Below are 20,822 nucleotides of genomic sequence, written 5' to 3'. Positions count from 1 at the left end.
AATTCTTAATTTCAGGAAACAAACTGAGGGTTGCTGGAGTGGTGGGGGGGTGGGAGGGATGAGGTGGCTGGGTGATAGACATTGGGGAGGGTATGTGTTATGGTGAGCAATGTGAATTGTGTAAGACTGTTGAATCACAGACCTGTACCTCTGAAACAAATAATACATTATATGTTAAAAAAAAAAAAAAAGATAGTAGGAAGGGAAAAATGAAGGGGGGGAATAGGAGGGGCAGATGAACCATGAGAGACTATGGACTCTGAGAAACAAACTGAGGATTTTAGAGAGGAGGGGGTGGGGGGATGGGTTAGCTCAGTGATGGGTATTAAGGAGGGCATGTACTGAATGGAGCACTGGGTGTTATACGCAAACAATGAATCATGGAACACTATATCAAAAACTAATGATGTAATGTAGGTGACTAACATAACATAATAAAATAAAATTTTTTTAAAAAGTGATAATCTTCAAACCTGCACTTTTAATCTATAAATTCTAAAACATTTGCATCTACTCTACATAGATCTTTGCCCATGATATTACAAACTTCCAGTGTACCACCTGTATTCCTTTATCATAACAATCACTATCTTGTGATTACATGTATTTAATATTTATCTTTTCTCCTAATCAGTGGCTCTGAATTTGGGGTACCCATTTTAAAATTTTGGGAGCTTTTTAAAATACTTATTTAGAGTCCAGTGAAAACAGAATCTCCATGTGTTTGTGTATGTGTTGGCTGTGCAGGAAAGGGAGGACTCATATTGTCCTATTTTTTAATTTCCACACTCAGGTAGAGACAAAAACCACTGCCCCAGGTTGTTAGCCCCATGAAGAAAAGGACTACTTCTGTATCTTTATGCTTGGAAAATAAGAGTACTCAAAAAATCATGTTATATAAATAAATGAATATCACACTCATGAACAATACACTCCAAAGCACATGCAGGAATTTCAAGAACCTCTCATATTTAAAGCTAACCTTGGACAACTGGCCTCTGAGTGCTTTTTCTGATGAAGCAGAAGCTGTTGAAATTATATATGATGAATTATGATGCTAGTTCAGGTCTTCCTTTTTAAGCTTAAATTGCCACCCTGTGGTGGCCTCAGCTGCAGAATGCCATTCAGCACCATTAAATCAGCACCTTCCTGCCCCTGGAGGGCACAGGCAGGAGAAGGCTTGCACTAGAGGGTAAATTGCTACACTCTTCCCCTACCTCCCCTACATTTTCAGGTCCATGAGCACAGAGCTGTGTATGAATGCAACTTGTTGCATTAACAAAAAGAATGTTGACTTTTTCATTCCTTCATATCAAAAGGTGGTGAGACATAAAATAACAGATTTCCTACTTAGAATACAAAGACATGTGCACATCTACAGTTAGTGATATTCCTGATCCATCCAGATGATGGGTCTGGGTCTGGGAGAAGCAGCTAAGGAGATTGTTGAAGGGCAGTATCTGCCCACCCTAATATGAAAGTCAAAAATCCACACCTGAAGTGATTTGTGTAAAAGTCAGGATACTGATTACATTTGGGGGAGGGAAGAGGTGAGGTAAGGATAAGGCACATATAGTGAGGGTGACTGGAAAAGTTCTAATTCTTGACCTGGGTGGGGAGTGGTTACAAGATTTTCACTTGAAGTAAGTCATTAAGCTACAGATTTGTTTGGTGTGGTTTTCTGGCTCTGTGTTTTATAATAAAAAGTTTAAATTACAATTAAACTGTATTAATAGTCAACCAATAGTTTATACCAATTTTAATTTAAAATAATTCACCTCACTGTAAAAAGTAAAATATAAGTGTATAAAGCATTAAAAACTACATCTGAATTCAATTTATCTTTGAAAATCTATTTACATATTAGTTATTACCACCTGTTGGATTATTGAGCTCTCTGAGTGTGTTCTTTCCTCCTCTCTTGGGCTTCAAGGGGAATTCCCATCAGTTCAACTGTGGGACTTGGAGGGTAAGTTTGTACTTTCTCAGTAGAAACCATCTGAGCCATTAGTGACTTTCATTGTGTGCCGGTTCTGCTTCCCCCTTTCCAGACAGAGGAGTCCAAGCTTTTCAGTTGTCATCACAGGACAGAACCCCCAGGCCCTTGAGCATCTTAGTGCTCTTCTCTAGACATGTAGATTTCGTTGGGGATAAAGAATTCAAGAGCAGTTTAAGTGGTTTCTCCCAGCTTTATACTTCTTCCACCATCTTTTTCCTCCTCAGTAAAATTTTAGTTATAATTATGGAGTAATTCAGGTGGCTCTTTATTTCTCCCTAACTCCTTGATTTCTCCTTGAATCTCCTTTGTGTCTGTCAGTCAACTGACATTTCCTGAATATCCAAGGCTGTGTTTTGTGAATTTTGCCAATTTCTCAGAGTGATTCTGACTTCTTAGGGCTTTCTTCTTATTTTATCCTTTTACAGTTCCTCTCTCTCCTCTCTTGGTAAATATGTCTTCCAACCCCTCCCTTTCCTCCCACTGTTTCCTGAAGGAATTAATGAATATCTATATACTTTCTTTTGTTAGTCTTCCATCCTCATACCTACTTCTCACCCCTGCCACAGCTAACATATTTCCTGAAGTAAATTGGATTACTCACTGCATCCAATTGTCATTGACAGACATCCAAGTTCACATCCCCTCAAGCCTGTTTTAATTTATTAGCTTGAATTCTAACTTTTAGGATTCTATTTGACAAATAATATTATTTAAATCCTTATTGATGATAATAATCCTAATAATAATTCCTACCCAAAGCATATTTCACTCATGAAGTATGTGTATTTTCTAAATTTAAAAAATGTATTAATCTTTTTAACCCTCCAGTGAGCCAAAGAGAAAGTATAATTATTCCCATTTTGCATTCGAAATCACTGAGGTAAAACAACGCCTATTTCCCCAGTGGCTAAACAGAGCAGGAAGGAAATAAAGGCCTGACTCCCAGTTATCTACTGGGCCACAAAGAAAAAATTTCTTGAAAGTTAAGAAAATCCAGATGAACTCTCTATGCCAATGACTTACCATTGCCTCCCTTGAAATGATTATAGTGAATGTTTATTCAGAAAATTCTAAGATAGCTCATGTATGTCATGCTACCCTGAGGAGGAAATGTCAAAAGACGGGGAATAAGAGAAATGCCAGGAAGAACATGACCCACAGAGATGATTAATATGGAGTTTGTCCATTGAGATATAAAATTTAAATGAAAATCTTTGACTTAATGCAACCTGAGGATGAAGAATCCATGGAGATACTTCTAAGACCTGAAACAGTGCCTTTCCACAGTTCAGAGACCTGACTGAACTTTTTCTCACCCGCTTTGTCCTTATACAATGCTGTCTCTGCCTCGGAAAACTATATCACATGAGGAGAAATGAAAAATCACTTTTAACTTGACTCAAACAGGAGAACTGGGGGAAATAGAAGGATTCCTGAAACAGGTCTATGACATCACAGGTACAGTAAATGTAGAATTGATGGGGTGAGGAAAAAACAAAAATCACAAATTGAAATTTTAGTCTTCAACAGTTTTGCATATAGTCTCTGGCTATATTACATAACATTTAACATATAGGCAGGAAGCCTACAGAAAAATAAAATCTCTTGATGAGGGCCAAATTGACATTAGATTTCTATCTCTTGCTTGCTAAATCAATTCAATAACATTAAGTGCTCTTTTTGAATAGACCAGTGAGTTCTCCCCTAGTTAAAGTAGCTGATCCTATTCAAACAGAATTTCCTCATATCTGGATACCAATTCATAGCACCAGATCTGCTCATGGTTCCCAGCTGATGAACAAGCCATCCACAGTAGTAGGTTATCCCAGTTGTAACTTATTTCTCATATTTCTTATTAGGATTTTATTACTATTATTATTATTATTATACACTCTTGCATATCAGCGGAGTCCTTAAAGTCTTATTTCTTTCTCACTTTTAGGAGGAATTCACCCCACCTTTAACCTTCTCCCTCTTGCTACCCTTGAAATCATACTCAGGGGCAATCTTTGCCAAGGAATGAAGGGAACTTTGAGAGGGCTTCCTCCCATGTTGCACACGCTTCTTGCACAAATTAAGATGTTACTCTTCTGAGTTTCTGTCAGCTTATGAAACCCATTAATAAAAATCCAGATAATCAGGAAAGCATGGCTTTACTGGACCTTTTCAGAAAACTATGCTCGACTTTGATAAGTTCAAAAACCCAGGTGAGGAGGCAGAACATTTAGGCAAAAGGATAAATGTCCAGGAGGTGTATTATAGCTATAGAAGATTCCTCTAAAGAAAGCTTCAAGGCAAAAGTTGCAAATGCACAATAAAGGTATGGAATAGAACAAATGGATTCAGAGTCACTGGTATGTTCCATTTCCTAATCCCTAACCCTATTCTCAGAACTAAAAAAAAACAAAACAAAAAAACACAATCCTTTGGTCCTAATAACTACACCAGGTGCCATAATACCCTTCAGGGATGTTAAGACTCCTCTTTGAGACTGGATTGGTTGGGAGAAAAAAGAGCCAGGCTCATTGTGCCTATGTATATTATGTGAACATGTACATCTATGATGAGAAAAGAAAGGAAAAAGAATTGCAGAATTATTTTTTTATGCCTGACATGGTACTATTTCATTATTTTTATATTGAGATATCATCTGACCTCCATCCCAAATATAGGTGCTCATAGCTTTTTGCTCTGAACATGGAAAACCATTAGTGCTGACAGGCTGATCATATTCTCAAAAGGTCAGGATCTGCTGTAAACGTGCTTTTTCTTCATCATTTGTCATTTTTGTGGGGTCTTTTCAACTTTTGTGTCAACATATATGTTCCTCACATCTGGGCTGACATCTCACTTCAAAAGCATGTTTTATCCCTGTTGCTTCAAATGCATGAAGTAAGAAAACCTAAGTAAAAATAATTTTGTGAAGAGAAATATCTCTAGTATTGAAAATGCAACAACACACTGATAAGTGTTTTCTCTTGATGTATATCTGGAATTTCTCTCCAAATTTAGTGTGGTAACAATGGGCAGATATCATTAATCTTTGGTGAGGTGACAATGGTCAGGTATTATTAATCTCCTTTACTAGGTGGGGCAACATGGAAGACCCTTCCAAAAGAGTCAGCTGAGGATGAAATTTAACTCTTCTCATTCTCAGTTAATGCTATTTTACTTTGAATCCCAGCCTGAGGAGTATAATGTTGGAGCACAGGTTAATAGAAGTTCAAGTTGTGATACAACCTCTCCCTCTAGTTTAGGTTCAGGAAAATGGATGGAAAGGAAAGGGAACTCGATGTCTGATTGAACTGGGGACCAAGGAGGAAGAAGGAGGAATTGATTATCTCCCTTCTCCCCTTGCTGTTCTTGGCTTTCATAACCTTCCATCCCAAACCATTTGTTCTTCCCACTTCTCAACAATGCCTTCTTTATTCCATTTCTAATCCTCAATTTGCCAATCTAGATCACTGCAAATAATAATATAACTCAAAACCTACCTTCTATGGAAAGACTTCCAGGCTGGTTATTCCTTCCATGAAAATAAAAGCACTCAACCATTCTCCAAAGCTGGAAGGAATCTTTGAGATATCTAGTCCAGGTCTGGATTTTTAAAAAGAAGACCCAGAGGTTCAAAGAGATGAAATGATTCCCCAAACTCATATAACGCAAGTCCTTTGACTCCATCCTCAGGGATTTGTTCTACTGTGTTTGTTTATTTGTTTGTTTGTTTAATGGAAATGGCTTTTTCCACTGAGGCTTTTGTGGTTATTGTTGTTTTTGTTTTTATGTCAATGAGAAGAATTGCCACCCTTTCTATGCTGGAGAGTTGTCAGTGATCCCATTCAAAAACAAGGGTGGAATAGAGGCCATCAGATCTTGAAGCCCCTTGGCTGGCCCAAGTTCCATACAGACTGAAGAGTGACCAGAGCCCCCTCTGGAGGAAGACATGGGGTGTTGTATGACTGTATTTGCTTAATAGGGAACCACAGGGCTCTATGCTTTAAAAATATCACTATCTTGAACCCTCCTACACTGTTGGTGGGAATGCAAGCTGGTGCAGCCACTCTGGAAAACAGTATGGAGGTTCCTCAAAAAGTTGAAAATAGAGCTACCCTACGACCCAGCAATTGCTCTACTGCGTATTTACCCCAAAGATACAAATGTAGTGATCTGAAGGGGTACCTGCACCCCAATGTTTATAGCAGCAATGTCCACAATAGCCAAACTGTGGAAAGAGCTGAGATGCCCTTCAACAGATGAATGGATAAAGAAGATATGGTATATGTATACAATGGAATATTAGGCAGCCATCAAAAAATTGAAATCTAGCAAAATAAGGCAATCAGAGAAAGAATTATCATATGATCTCACTGATATGTGGAATTTAAGAAACAAGGCAGAGGATCATAGGGGAAGGGAAGGGAAAAAAATGAAACAAGATAAAACTAGAGAGGGAGACAAACCCTAAGAGACTATTAATCATAGGAAACAAACGAAGGTTTGTTGGAGGGGAGGTTCCTGGAGGGGAGAGGGGTAGAAGGATGGAGTAACTGGATGATGGACATTGGGGAGGGTATGTGCTGTAAAGAGCACTGGGTATTATATAAGACTGATGAATCACAGACCTGTACCTCTGAAACCATTAATACATTATATGTTAATAAATTGAATTTAAATTTTTAAAAAGAGGAAAAAAGATAAAATTTAAAAATTAAAAAAAATCCCTATCTTAACAAAATCAAGGGTAGAAAAGTACCATTCAATACTGAACTATTTTCAGTATCCAAAAGCTTCATTGTCCAAAAGTTTTACTATAGTGAAACTAAAATTATTTTCAGTCATTGCTCTTGAAATAAAAGCAAGGGAGGATTTTTGAACTGTATTCCAAGATCATTTTATCCAACAGCTCCTAAAACAATAATTGCTTTTTCCAATTCTGCTTAAGCTTGCTATTTTAACAAGTTGACAATTTCTAAATATCTAATATGTATCCTTTTAAAAAAATAAAATGTATCCTGTTAATGGCTTTAGCCACAAAATCTCACATCCAGCTTCCTAAGTCACAACTCAGAAAATCAAGACACCATCCTCACAAATTCCACTTCCCAGGTCAAAATGGGAATGTCATAACCAAATCTAAGAGCACTCTCGTTCCTCTTGGAAGTCCCAAAACAAAGCTATTTCTCCTACATGAAAGAGTGCTTTGACGGCCCCACAACCTCAAGGCCAGACAGGAAAGTCTAACCTAGATCTTTCTAAATGAAATATTACTGTTATCTTTGTAAAAAAAAACTCACTCCATGCCTCCCACATCACCCTGATAAAATGCTTACATGAATAGCAAAGTAGAGTTCTGGACTTCACATTCTGTTTGGTTATCCTGTCAGCCCTCAATTTCATTATTTGTCTGTATACAATTCCAGTTACCACATGTTCCCCAAGCAGCAATTAATAATATCTGCTATATATTATGCTTCAGGCTATTATGGGCTACATATTTGTGTCCCCTCAAAATTCATATGTTGAAATCCTAACTTTTTTTTTTTTTTGGACAAGAAAAGAAACACCATTCTTTTAAAGTAGATTGAAGCAGTGATTTTTAAAACAAAGAAAGCAGAACTAGAACATCTTAAATTTTTAATCCTTTCTTTACAGGTTACCTAAACCACTTTTGATTAAGAAAACTGTAGAAAGTTAGTAACTGCCACAAGCAAATGCCAGGCGGCAGCACATGTCAATTTTCCACAGAGTCCTGCTTTGCGGGGTCTCCGCTCACACTCGCTGGAATCGGTCGCGGCAGAGTTTAGTCCACAGGTCGCTTCTCCCCGTATTTCTTTGTAAACTCTTCAGCATTCTTACAGAATTTTTTACGGTCCTTAGAGTATTCTTCAGCTAGGTCAACCCGAAGTGGGTGCTCGGGCTGGGGGTCGTTCACCAGTGCTATGAGGGACTGGATTACTTCGTCGGTTTTGGTTGCTGGCTTCCAGTTTTCAGCACTAATTACTGGCAGACAGACCTGACCCTTTTCATCGATGATCAGGTGATAGATCTTTGTTTTAAATGTGATCTTCGGTGGTTTGAATGGATATTCTGCTGGAAAGTTGATTTCGATTCTGAAGGCCCCCTTATCATATGGAGGGTTGTCAGGAACAATAAGCCCTTGCCAAGTCAATAAATAAGCTTCATCAACCTGGATGTTACGGAAGTTTTTCATTCCACATTTGCGGATTTCTTCAAGCTCCTTCATCAGCCTCCTGCTGGCCTCCATCTTGGATCTGGTGCTGCTGCTTTCCCCGAAATCCTAACTTCTAATGTAATGGTATTTGGAGTCTTGGGGAGGTATCTGGGTTTGTAGAGGTGCAATTAGTGCCCTTAAAAGAAGAGGAAAACAGAAAGATCTCTCTCTGTCCATATGCACACACTGAGGAAGGACCATGCGAACACATAACAAGAAGGCAGCTTGTCTACAAATCAGGAAGAGAGCTGTCACTAGGAACCAAACCTGCCGGGACCCTGATCTTGGACTTCCCAGCCTTCAGAACCGTGAAAATAAATTTCTTTTGTTTAAGCCACCTAGTCTCTGATATTTTGTTATAGCAACCTGAGCTAAGACACAGACTCTATCCTAAATATTTTACATTCAGTATCCCATTTAAAATTTACACAAATCCCACTAGGAGACACCACTTTCCCCATTTTACAAATGAGAAAACTATCTCTTAGATTAAATAGCTCTTCAACATGAAGAATGTGAAGTGCAGAGTTGGATTTCAAATATGCCTCTTAACCCTGAATCATGCTGCATAGTACATAGTAGACATCAAATAATTAAAGTGAATCCCTCCTACTTCTTCTTCTACTCCAGCACTTTAAAACTGTCCATTTATACATATATCTTCATCACGCAGCTGAAAGTTATTTGAGGGCCAAGATTATTGTATTCTCAATGCCTAACACACAGCATGTGCAGAAAGAAGGAAGGAAAGGGAAGGGAACGGAAACAAGACAAAGCAAGGCAAGAAAGAAGGAAGGAAGGAAATAAAGAAAACAGTGTATGTGAATCCATAATTAGTAGGTACATTAGTGTGCTAGGGCTACCAAAACAAAGGACTACAAACTGGGTGGCTTGAACAACAGAAATTTATTGGCTCATAGTTCTTGAGGCTAAAAGTCTGAAATCAAGGTGTCAGCAGGTTGGTTCTGAGGACTGTGAAAAAAAGATCTATTCCAGACCTCTCACCTGGGCTTGTAGATGGCCAACATTTCCCTACGCCTCTTCACACTGTCTTCCCTCCATGTATATCTCTGTGTCTAAATTTCTCCTTTCATAAGGACACCAGTCATGCTGGATTAGGGTCCACTCTAATGACCTCACTTAAAATTGATTACCTCTGTAAGTATTAAGGAGGGCATGTACTGCATGAAGCACTGGGTGTTATACGAAAACAATGAATTGTGGATTACTACAACAAAAACTAATGATGTAATGTATGGTGATTAACATAACAATGAAAAAATTTAAAAAAAACTATAGCAGGAACAGCTATTTGGAAATTAACTAATTAAAGATTTCTTTTGCACTTCTCCAGAAAAAAAAAAAAAAACTAATGATGTAATGTATGGTGATTAACATAACAAAATTTAAAAAATGTTAAAAAAAAAACTAATGATGTATTTTGTATGGTGACTAACATAACATAGTAAAATTTTTAAAAAGACCCTATCTCCAAATAAGTTCACATTATGAGGCATCAGGAGTTAGGACTCGCACATATGGATTTGGAGGAAGACACAATCTGTCTCATACTGTGGTAACAGAGATGCTTTCCACATAAGAGACAGCTGACCACAATACAACCCAGCTGTTTGAGGGACATGGAAGGCACGTGCAGGGCCCTCTGTGGTCAGAAATGGCCTAACCTCACAACAGAAGAGCTAGCAACTGAATCTGTTAAATGATGGCTCCACTCATTTATGTGAGGCTCTACCCCTCTGGCAGCAACCTATAAACTAAACTATAAACAATTTTAAGACATCATTTTTATAATCAGTCCTGTATCACCACTTCTGCATTTAAGTTTGCTCCTAAGAGGTCTGTTAGAAATGGTCACAGGTACTCTCTGTTCTCAATTATTCTATCCAGATCTTCATTTGCCTTAAGATAAACTCCACTCACAGGGCATCATTCTCTCCAGTGACTTCTGAGCCAAGCAGGGAAAAACTGCCTATCCCATGTGCTCAGTCATGATCTCTTCTAAGCCTTTATGTGCCTGAAATGTAGTATATCTCTATGGGCCATTTACTGACCCCATCTTTCCAGGAAAGAGTATCTTTTATCCCCTTAAAACTGCACTTCCTAGTGGTAAAGAGAAAATCTGCCTCAATGTTCCCTAAATTCCCACGGAAACGGAAGAGAAAAAGATACCCAGGATTCCTGGGCTCGGCTCCCAGGCATAATCACAGATGCTATCCCACAGTGGAGTCACTGTCCCTACTCGCCATGCAAGCATGCCCACAGCCTCCAACTTCTCTCGTTTCACACTGGAGAAGAAAGAAAACCACACTGGACAGGGATTTAAACCCCCTCTGTCCCTCTGCTCACTGCTCTCACTTGCTTTCTTCACTTGTGTCTTTAGAGAATGTTGAGTACACAGTGCATTCTTCTTCTAGAGGTGTTTGACGAGCCGCAACCTTACAGTTTCACATGATTTTGATCCCATCAACTCTTCCAGAAATTGGTTTCATTCCCCAGTTGATCTTACTGTTAAATTTTTCTCCACTCTTTCAAACACTTTTTGTTCAAATTTAAATCCATTATTTCTATTCTTATCTTTGCTAACTAATGAGAGTGGTTTCTTCTCCTTTGGGAAACTACCAAGTTGTGTGTACCTGCATTCACATTTCCATGTGCATTTTCTCTCATACTTTTAGAGGTTATCAAAAATTCGGAAGAAGAAAACCTTGCTTTAATTAAAGAATATACACAATTTCATTCTTTCCCAGAACCTGCTTGCATGTTTACTTTTCATAATATTTGTCTCCTTAGAGGAATGCAGAAATAACAGGAAAGATGTTTCTCAGATACTGTTTAAAACATGCAGTCTATTATCAAAACTACTATCAAAGTCCACTACTGGGTAACTGGATTGTGGAAATTGAAGCAACTTAGCCTACATGGAGATTATTTGACTACCTTACAATTTCCCAGAATAAAATACTCCCTGAATTCTGATTTTTTAATAAATTACCGTAATTTGATCTACCATTTATGTGATATGTGAGGAACAGAGAAGAATCCCTCTTCTGAACTGTCAGTGATTTTAACAGACAGAAACTTTAATCACATTGCTTATGAACTAATCAATTAACAAGTATCAAGAATTTACTGGGTACATAATACTACAAGACAGAAATAGGGATATAACAAAAATATGTTTTCCTTTCCCATCCCCTTAATCCCAGGACAATCTCCCATGAGAGAAATATCCCTGTCATCCTCCTCCTGATCCTCAGATTTCTTACCCTATTCCCCCTGCCCAAATCCATCATTATATCAAATGACCACATCCTAACCCCTATGAGGCTCCTTCCAGCAAAAGATAAACACCTTGCTTCTTTCCCCACACACAAAATCTACTGCTTTCTACTATCACTGGGCAAATTTGAAGTTACTCAATACTATCATTGCCCCCCAAGCTCCATTCACTCCTGACCTAAACCAGGCCTCTTTTGTCCCCTTCTAAATACACTCACCTACAGAACCAGCCACCTCCATGAGCTACTTGAGTCACCTTCACCATTCTACTCTGAACTCTGTTGACACGCAGACCTCCTAGACCTCCTCACTGGTAATTCTACAGCAGCATTCTTCAAAAAGAGAACCCCTGAGAGCACATAACAATTTTCTAAAGGCTACACAACCAAGTATGGTTTCAAGGGGGTCATTTTCCAGATCCTCATCTTCCATGTATGTTCTTTCACAAAACTGATCTAAGAATGGTTTTAGATGGAGGGAATTCTACAGTTCTCCTTTCTTGTTTCATTCTTCTCAATTTCTCATTTGTCCTTTTCCCACATAAATACATACTTAATATACATAGGTAAACAGGTAAATAAAATCTCCCTCATTCCAAATTTTACTATATTGTAATGCCTTGAGATATTTAAAAACCTCCAGGGCTCCAAAGGAAAAAAAATAATAAAAGTGCTGGTACTAAAGTCTCTTTTAATCAAGACTTCATAAATCTTTGCTAGGCCCTCTATTTTTCTTTGTCTTACACATATTTTTGCTAAGAGCCAAATGTGGCATAAAAACAGGAGGGTTTGGCCTCAGTAGGGATGTAATGGATTCAGATATTTTACACAGTGTAGCAGAGGGAGTGATACTAAGTTTAAGGACTTCATCTCTTGCATCACCCAAATACTTACAAAAAAAAAAAAAATCCCTCTTAAAGAAGAGCCTAAGAGAATAAAGCTAGACTGTATGGGTAAGAAAAATTGAAAGCAGTGGAACCTTTTTCATTTAGGCAACAGAGTCCTAGTAAGGCTCTGTGACTTGCCTGACCTAAAATCAGCATTAAGAAGTGAGATGTCAGGCAGTGTGTATTAACACATTGATTTGAATTGATAAATGCAGTCAAGTTTATCTGAGAGAAAGTAAACCTAATTTACCTGATTGGTTTGATAATGAAAACTGGTCTGCTTATTTGGTTATAATGACAGATGCATTCCTTAATTCGAATGAGTTAAATGTGTAGTTCCAAAGTTTTGGTGAAAAAATATTTAAAGCATGTGATACAATAAATGTAATTTATCAAAAATCACTGTATTGGCAAAGGGATACTGAAAGTAACAAGGTTTCAATGTTCCCAGCAGTTTCTAATATATCAGATTTTTTTTAAATGCCTCTAAATGAAAGAGAAACAAATACAGTTAACAGTTACTTGATGAGTCTTCCTGAAACGCTTTTGTTATGCTCACTAGAAATTCAGAACCTGAGTAAATAAAGGTGATTTTATAAATTCTTTCACAATTCTCTGCCCTCAACAAAATTGAAAAAGAACCTATCATGATTACAGATTATTAAAAGTAATTTTGGTAATATATTGCTGTGGTCTTTGGTATTCAATTCAGAATAAATTCAAATAATTGTGCGAGATTGTTACTAAAAATAAACAAATTCCTTTCATTCCTGTTAAGGCCTTCCAATCATTCCATGCTTACATCATAGTGGGAATAGAACTGATATTGATCCATCTTTCATTCTAATTGTTCACATCCAAGAACAGACTATCCACCTAATTTTGAAATGCACTTCCAATAAAATTTATTTCTAATGTTTAATAATTTTATATAAAAATTTATATTATTTTGATATATTGCCAATTGTGTACCAATACAAATCTTGAGGATAATTCAACCCTAAAGAAAACATTTTTTAAGACTTAGCATTATGGTTATAAAAGAATTAAAATTTTTAATTCAACTAAGTTAAAATTCTATGAGGAAAATGGAATAGAAATATAGGCTCTAGGAATAAAAGAAATGATATCAAAATAAAATTAAAGAGGAGCTTATTCATGAATTTTTTATTTACTTACTTTTAATCTAAATATAGCACCTATTCAGCCTATCTTCGGAAAAGCATAAAAATCTTAAGTGTAGCTCAATAATTTTCAGCAAATGAACATGTAAATCAGCACCCAGCAGATCAAGAATAAGAACATGACCACTACCCCAGAAACATGCTCCCCCAATCACTACCCTCCCAAAGTTAACCACTATCCTTGCTTCCAACATTCTAGCTAAGATGTGCTTGTTTTTGAACTTTATAAATAGAATCACACACTATGTGCTTTTTTTTTCTGCTGTCTTTTACTCAGCACCATGTTTGTGAGGTTCATCTACATTCACCTATTGCATAAATGCATTATAATGGCTTCCAACTATTTATTTTAAACTACCAATTTTTGCAATATAGGAAAAACTACATATTTGAATCTATTTAAACATGTGAAGAAAAATTTGGATCCCAACTCAAAATTATGCCAGCTTAGTTATTTAAAGTCCATGGGCCTCAATTTTATCATATGTAAAATGGGGTTCAAATACTGATTCCTCATAGAGTTGCTGTGAGATTGTACACGGAAAGCACAGTTCCTGACACAAATAAATACTGCAGCCATTGTTGTGATGGCGGTGGTTGTTGTTGCCTTCCAACTGGTCATCCCAACTTCGATAAGGCACTCTCCAAATTCCTGCTGCTAAGGGACAGAACTAAAACACATAAATGAACATGCCCCTCCTGTGCTTATATTAACTTTGTTCTAGCTTTTTGTCACTTAAAGTATGTGGTCCAAGCACTCCTGCATGACCTGCAATGGTGAACTGGACCAGACCCCTGCTTAATTCCTCTGTAATTGAGGGGTACCAATACCTCTTTCACTGGACTACTGAAAATAAATGAGAGGAAATAAGGAAAAAATAAAAATAAATATTAAAGAAAATAAAAATAAAGAAGAGCTTAGTTTATGTATGAATGTACATATGTATGTATGTATGTAAAGCATTTGATATGAAGCAGGTGCATAAGAAATGGTAGTTACTTAGGAAGAAGGAAGAAAGGGAGGAGAAGGGGAGAGAGGAAAGATTATTGCAAAACCTGATTTTGTCGGTGACAGAAGGGCGCCTATGAGGTGATAGGTCTATAAGTCAGTTGCTTTTTCTACCCACTTCTGAGTCAAGGTGGGTAGAAGTAGTATAAGTAAAATAAGTAGGATATGTGATTTCCATCCCACTCTGTAGATGAGAAAACTGCAATCCTGAGAGGCTAAGTGATCTTACCCAAGGATCTATAGGGAATTAGTGGCAGAGCCAAGATTCTTGTGTGAATCTGTCTGATTCCAGAGCTCTGATTTTTTTGTTTTTTGCTCTATTCCATTGCCTCCCTGAAATATTCTAATTTTAATGTGGTATCTCAAATATGCTCCACTTTAAGGAAGAGATAATTTTCAGTCTTAGCCTTTCTGACCCTCAGGGTCTAGTCTATAAAATTGAACTAATAATAGTAACTGCCTTCTAAATAAGTTAATACATGTAAAGTGCCTAGAATAGCACTCAGTAAGTGTTACCTTTGTTGTTGTTTTAATTTTAAACTATCGATTCATTGAATTTCTGATTGAAGTAGAAAATCACTGTATGTGGTTTTGGCCAATATAGGTGAGCTATCTTAGGGGAGCATTATCCCTTCCACTTAAAGTAAACATCAACATTCAGATATACCCTTGACTCATTTCCTAATCCTTAGGTGCTAAATAAATACTAATTCAAAAATTAGCTAAAATCTCTGCTCTTACAAAGCTTGCAACAAACCTGTGGAATTAGGACATATCAAGGGAGGAAGGAAGGAAGGAAGGAAGGAAGGAAGGAAGGAAGGAAGGAAGGAAGGAGTAACAATGCTTTTCCTGGTACAACTCTGTTCTCAAAAAATAAACTTGAAATAATGTTCTATTTTTGAAAACTCAACTTCTCCCCATAGTTCTTAAAAATACTCTGACAATCTCCTGAAAATTTGAATATTTTTCATTATTGCTTATTACTGTTATTTTCTATTATTACATATTACATTTATTATTGTCTTCAGTTTTTCTCATAAATATGCGTTTGACCAGGCATACTGTAAATATAAGTGTTGTCATTGATATTCTCGGCAAGGTGAAAGTGAATGGTTCATTTCAAAGGATAATTTAAATCATCCTTTATACATATAATATGGAAAGAAAACGATTTGCCTGAACAGAGTCAGCACTATTCAGTAGAAACTGAGTATTTATCGTGGCCACAGTGGATTTGACAGAGGACATAATCCCTGCCTTTTGGGAGGACACAGTCCATAGGGGAAGAGACACATGCACAAATACACGCATAAAACATGTAAACAAAGCCTACGTAATACAAAGTTATGCGGCAACTGAATAACATCCATGATGTGAGCTGAAATATTCAGATTCTCAGGATGTATAGTCCATATAACTGAAGCAAGGAGGGAGGATTACAAATCAGCTAATACTTTTTTTAATTTATTTTTTATTATGTTCAGCTAGCCACTGTGTAGTACCTCATTAGTTTCTGATGTAGTGTTCAACAATTCATTAGTTGCGTATAACACCCAGTGTTCATCACAACACGTGCCCTCCTTAATACCCATCACCCGGCTACCCCATTCCCCAACCCTCCTCCCCTCTGAAATCCTCAGATTGTTTCCCGGAGTCCAGTCTCTCATGGTTTGTCCTCCTTCTCTGATTTCTCCCCCTTCAGTTTTCCCTTCCTTCTCCTAATATCCTTCATGCTATTCTTTATGTTCCACAAATGAGTGAAACCATATGATAATTGTCTTTCTCTGCTTGACTTATTTTACTTAGCATAATCCCCTCCAGCTGATAATTTAGAAAACACAGTGTCTTCATGAGACAGTCTGGGGCCAATGCTATGTAGTCTTACTTCTCATTATGTAATCCACAGAACACCAGCATCACCTAGGAGCATCATAGAACTACAGAGTCTCAGGGCCCATACCTGACTTGCTGAATCAGAATCTGATCTTTAGCAAGATTCCAGGTGATTTGTAAATTAAAGCTGGAAAAGCCCTGGTATAGGGTGCTTCTCCAGGCTGCCTGTACATTAGAAATACCAGCAGAGTGTTCTTTAAAATGTCCATACCTGGGCCGCACCTCAGGCCTAACAAGTTAGAATCACTTAGCATTTTCATCATATCTCAGCTCAAACATCACATTCTCTGGGACGTCTTCTCTGACCCACCTCAGACCAAAATTAATTCATAAATAAGGTATTCTAAAAGCACCCTTGGCTCTTATCACCTCTTGCAACTAACATTTGTTTGTTTTCATGTGATAACTGTCTCTAAAATTGGCAAATGGTCTGTGAGAGAAGCATCTATTTTGGTTTTGCTCAACATGACACCCCCAATGCCCAACAGAAATCTTGTCACATGTTAAACATTCAATAAATTCATTCATTCATTTATTCCACAAATATTACTAAGCACCTACAATGTTCTAAGTTCTTGAGAGATGTATCAGTGAATGAAAGAAGAATCCCTAAAGGAAGTGACAGATAACAAATGTTAGGGAGATAGAAGTATTACATAAAAAATAAGAATGAAGGCAAGGTAAAGGGAACTAGGAGCACTAATGGGGGTGGGCTAAGTTACCATTTTAAATAGGATGGTGAGGGTAGTCATCATAAAAAAGTAATATCTAAAAGAGACTTCGAAGGAGTAAGTTAGCCCCCGTCTCAACAAAGAGCATGCCAGACTAATGGAACAACACTAGTGGAAAGGAGCATGCTGGTATATTCCAGGAACTGCAAGAGGGCCAGTGTGGGTACTGCGGAGCTGTGGGGAGACAGGTAAGCTGGGAGGGAGGAGTAGAAGATAACAACACAAAGGTAATGGAGAATCAGACCATGTAAGTTCTTGTAGGTGAATGTAAGGACTTTGGCTTTTACACTGTATGAAACATGGAACCACTGCAGGATTTTGAGCAGCAGAGTGATATAATTTGACTTAATTTTAAAGGAAACCTTCTGGTTACTGTATCAAAAACATATTAAAGAAAGTCAAGAAAAACAGTAGAGAGAAAAATCAAGAAAAAACTAAAGCAAGTCACATGAGAAATGATGATAGTGATGTGGCTTAGACCAGAGGGTTAGCAGTGGCACTAGTGAGAATTGGTTCAGATTGGAGATAACATACATACATACATACATATGAATCCATGTATTATCGCAAAGTGAACACACCCATGTAAACATCTATCAGGTATAGGAAGAAAAAGTCACTTATATCTCCTCCTCCCCAAGGAAAACCACTATCCAGACTTTGAACACCATTAGTTTACCTATTTTCAATCTTTACATATGTGAAATCAACAATACATATTCTTTTGTGTCTATCTTTTTTCTCTGAAATCAATTCATATTGTTGCATGTAACTGAAGTTCATTTATGTTTATTGAAGTATAGTGCTTAAATGCATAAATATGCATAGTCTATTTATCCATCTTACTGTTGTCAAGCATTTCTAGCTTGTGGCTATTACAAATAATGGTACCATGAACATTCTTACACATGTATTTCTGTGTTGATATCTACTGATCCTATTCATACAAATTAGAATTCTTAGGTCATAAGTTATGAGTATGCACAACTTTACTAAATAATGTTAAATAATTTCTCAAAGTGGATTTTATCAACCTAAATCCCTACCAGCAGGGAATAAAGCATTCCTATTTCTCTGCATCAGTGTGTGTAAATTTTAGCTATTTTATGGACTATATAATTGTATCTCAGAGTAGATTTAGTTTGCATTTTCCTAGTGACTTATAAAGTTGAATACCTTGCCATATGTTTATTGACTGTGTGGAGAATATCTTTTGTGAAGCACCTCTTCAAGAGTCTGTCCAAGGTCAAAAGACCTAAATGTGAGATAAGAAACCATAAGACTTCTGAAAGAAAACATACCCAGTAATTTCTTGGACATTAGCCCTAGCAATATTTTTATGGATATTTCCATGGGCAAGGGAAACAAAAGCAATAATTAGCTATTGGGGCTACCGCAAAATAAAAAGCTCTCGCACAGCAAAGGAAATCAACAAAGTAAAAAGGCAACCTACTGAATAGAAGAAGATATTTGCAAATGATATATCCAATAAGGGGTTAATATCCAAAATATATAAAGAACTTATACAACTGAACACCAAAAAAATAAATAATACAATTTAAAAATGGTCAGAGGACTCAAATAGACATTTTTTTTCCAAAAAAGACACACAGATGGCCAAAAGACATATGAAAAGATGCTCAACATCACTAATCATCAGATAAATGCTAACCCAAACCATGAGATATCGCCTCACACTGTCAGAATAGCTAGCATGAAAAAGACAAGAAATAAGTATTGGAAAGGATGTTTAAAAAAAAAAAAAAAAAGGAACACTTGTGCACTGTTGGTGAAACCACTGTGGAAAACAGTATAGAGACTCCTCAAAAAATTAAAAATAGAAATTTACCATATAATCTAGTAATTCCATTCTTTGTTTTTTTTTTCTTTTTGCATATAACACCCAGTGCTCCATTCAATACGTGCCCTCTTTAATACCCATCACCAGGCTAACCCATCCCTCCACCCCCCTCCCCTCTAGAACCCTCAGTTTGTTTCTCAGAGAATAATAAAAAAAAAATTTAAAATAAGTAACCTAGTAATTCCACTCATTGGGTATTTACCCAAAGAAAATGAAAACACTAATTTGAAAAGATTAGGCACCCCCATGTCCTTTGCAGCATTATTTACAATAGCCAAGATATGGAAGCAACCTAAGTGTTCACAGATTGACAAATGGATGAAGAAGATGTGGTGTATATATATATATACACAATGGAATATTAGCCAAAAAAAGAATGAGATCATGCCATTGCAACAACATGTATGGACCTAAAGGGTATTATGCTAAGAGAAATAAGTCAGAGAAAGAAAAATACCATGTGATTTCCCTTATAAATGTGGAATCTAAAAACAAACAAAAAATGCACAAACAAAAACAGAAACAGACTCATAAATACAGAGAATAAACTGGTGGTTACCAGAGAAGAGGGTGGTAGGAGGAAGGTGAAAGGGATTAAGAGATACAAACTTCCAGTTATAAAATAAGTAACAGGGGGGCGCCTGGGTGGCTCAGCCATTACGCGTCTGCCTTGGGCTCAGGTCATGGTCCCAGGGTCCTGGGATCGAGCCCCGCATCGGGCTCCCTGCTCCGCGGGAAGCCTGCTTCTCCCTCTCCCGCTCCCCCTGCTTGTGTTCCTTCTCTCGCTGTGTCTCTCTGTCATATAAATAAATAAAATCTTAAAAATAAATAAATAAATAAATAAATAATAATAAAATAAGTAACAGGGATGAAAAGTACAGCACAGGGAATATAGTCAATAATATTGTAATAACACTGTATGGTGACAGATGGTAACTACACTTATTGTGATGAGCACTGCATAGTGTATAGAGTTTTCAAATCACTATGTTGTATACCTGAAGCTAATATGAAATTCTATGTCAACTATACTTCAATAATAAAAATTTTAAGAAACAAAAATAAAATTAAAGTTTTTAAAAAGAGTCATTTGTTGTAAGGATTATCTATGTCTTCTTACTGATTTGTAGAAACTCTTTCTGTATTTGGGAATGAGACCTTTGTCAACTACATGTATTGCAAAAATCTTCTACTATGCGGTTTGCCTTTTCACTTTCTTCTCAATGTCTTCTGATGATTAAAATGTCTTAATTTTAATGTAGTCTAACTTATATTTTCACTTATGGTTAATGCTTTTTTCTTCTTATTGAGAAATCTTTCTTCATGACAAGACCATGAAGATCTTCTTTTATGTTATCTTCTAGAAATTTTATTAGTTTACTATTTATATTTAGCTCTACTCTTCAACCAGACTTAAATGGAGTAAGATAGAGGTTGAATTTTATTTTTTCCCCATGAATATCCAATTGACCTAACACCATCTACTGAAAAGACCATCTTTTCACTATTCTTCTATACTGTAACCTTTATCATAAATCTAGTGTTCATGTTTGTGTGCATTTAGTTCTGATTATCTGTTCTGTTCTATTGATCTATTGCCAATTACTGTGGCTTTTAGGCCAGATATTCAATAGTATGAGTTGTCCATATTTTTCTGCTGCTTTAAAAGTATTTTGGATATTCTTAGCCCCTTACATTTCCATATAAATTTTAAAAATCAGCCTGTT

At 36.8% G+C, this 20,822-nt stretch overlaps 1 protein-coding gene and 1 pseudogene across 2 annotated transcripts in view; both read right to left on the bottom strand.

Annotated features, from left to right (window-relative positions):
* Nucleotides 1-20,822, bottom strand: part of TMEM161B (transmembrane protein 161B) — a 236,838-nt gene that overhangs the window by 3,182 nt on the left and 212,834 nt on the right. The window lies entirely within an intron of this gene.
* Nucleotides 7,577-8,349, bottom strand: LOC102729990 (ubiquitin-conjugating enzyme E2 L3 pseudogene; annotated as a pseudogene).

Source organism: Leptonychotes weddellii, chromosome 7 (assembly GCF_054177405.1).
Source record: "Leptonychotes weddellii isolate Sample4059 chromosome 7, ASM5417740v2, whole genome shotgun sequence".
Lineage (NCBI taxonomy): Eukaryota > Metazoa > Chordata > Mammalia > Carnivora > Phocidae > Leptonychotes > Leptonychotes weddellii.
Note: the sequence above shows the minus strand (reverse complement) of the source record. Positions and strands in the feature narration are given on the sequence as shown.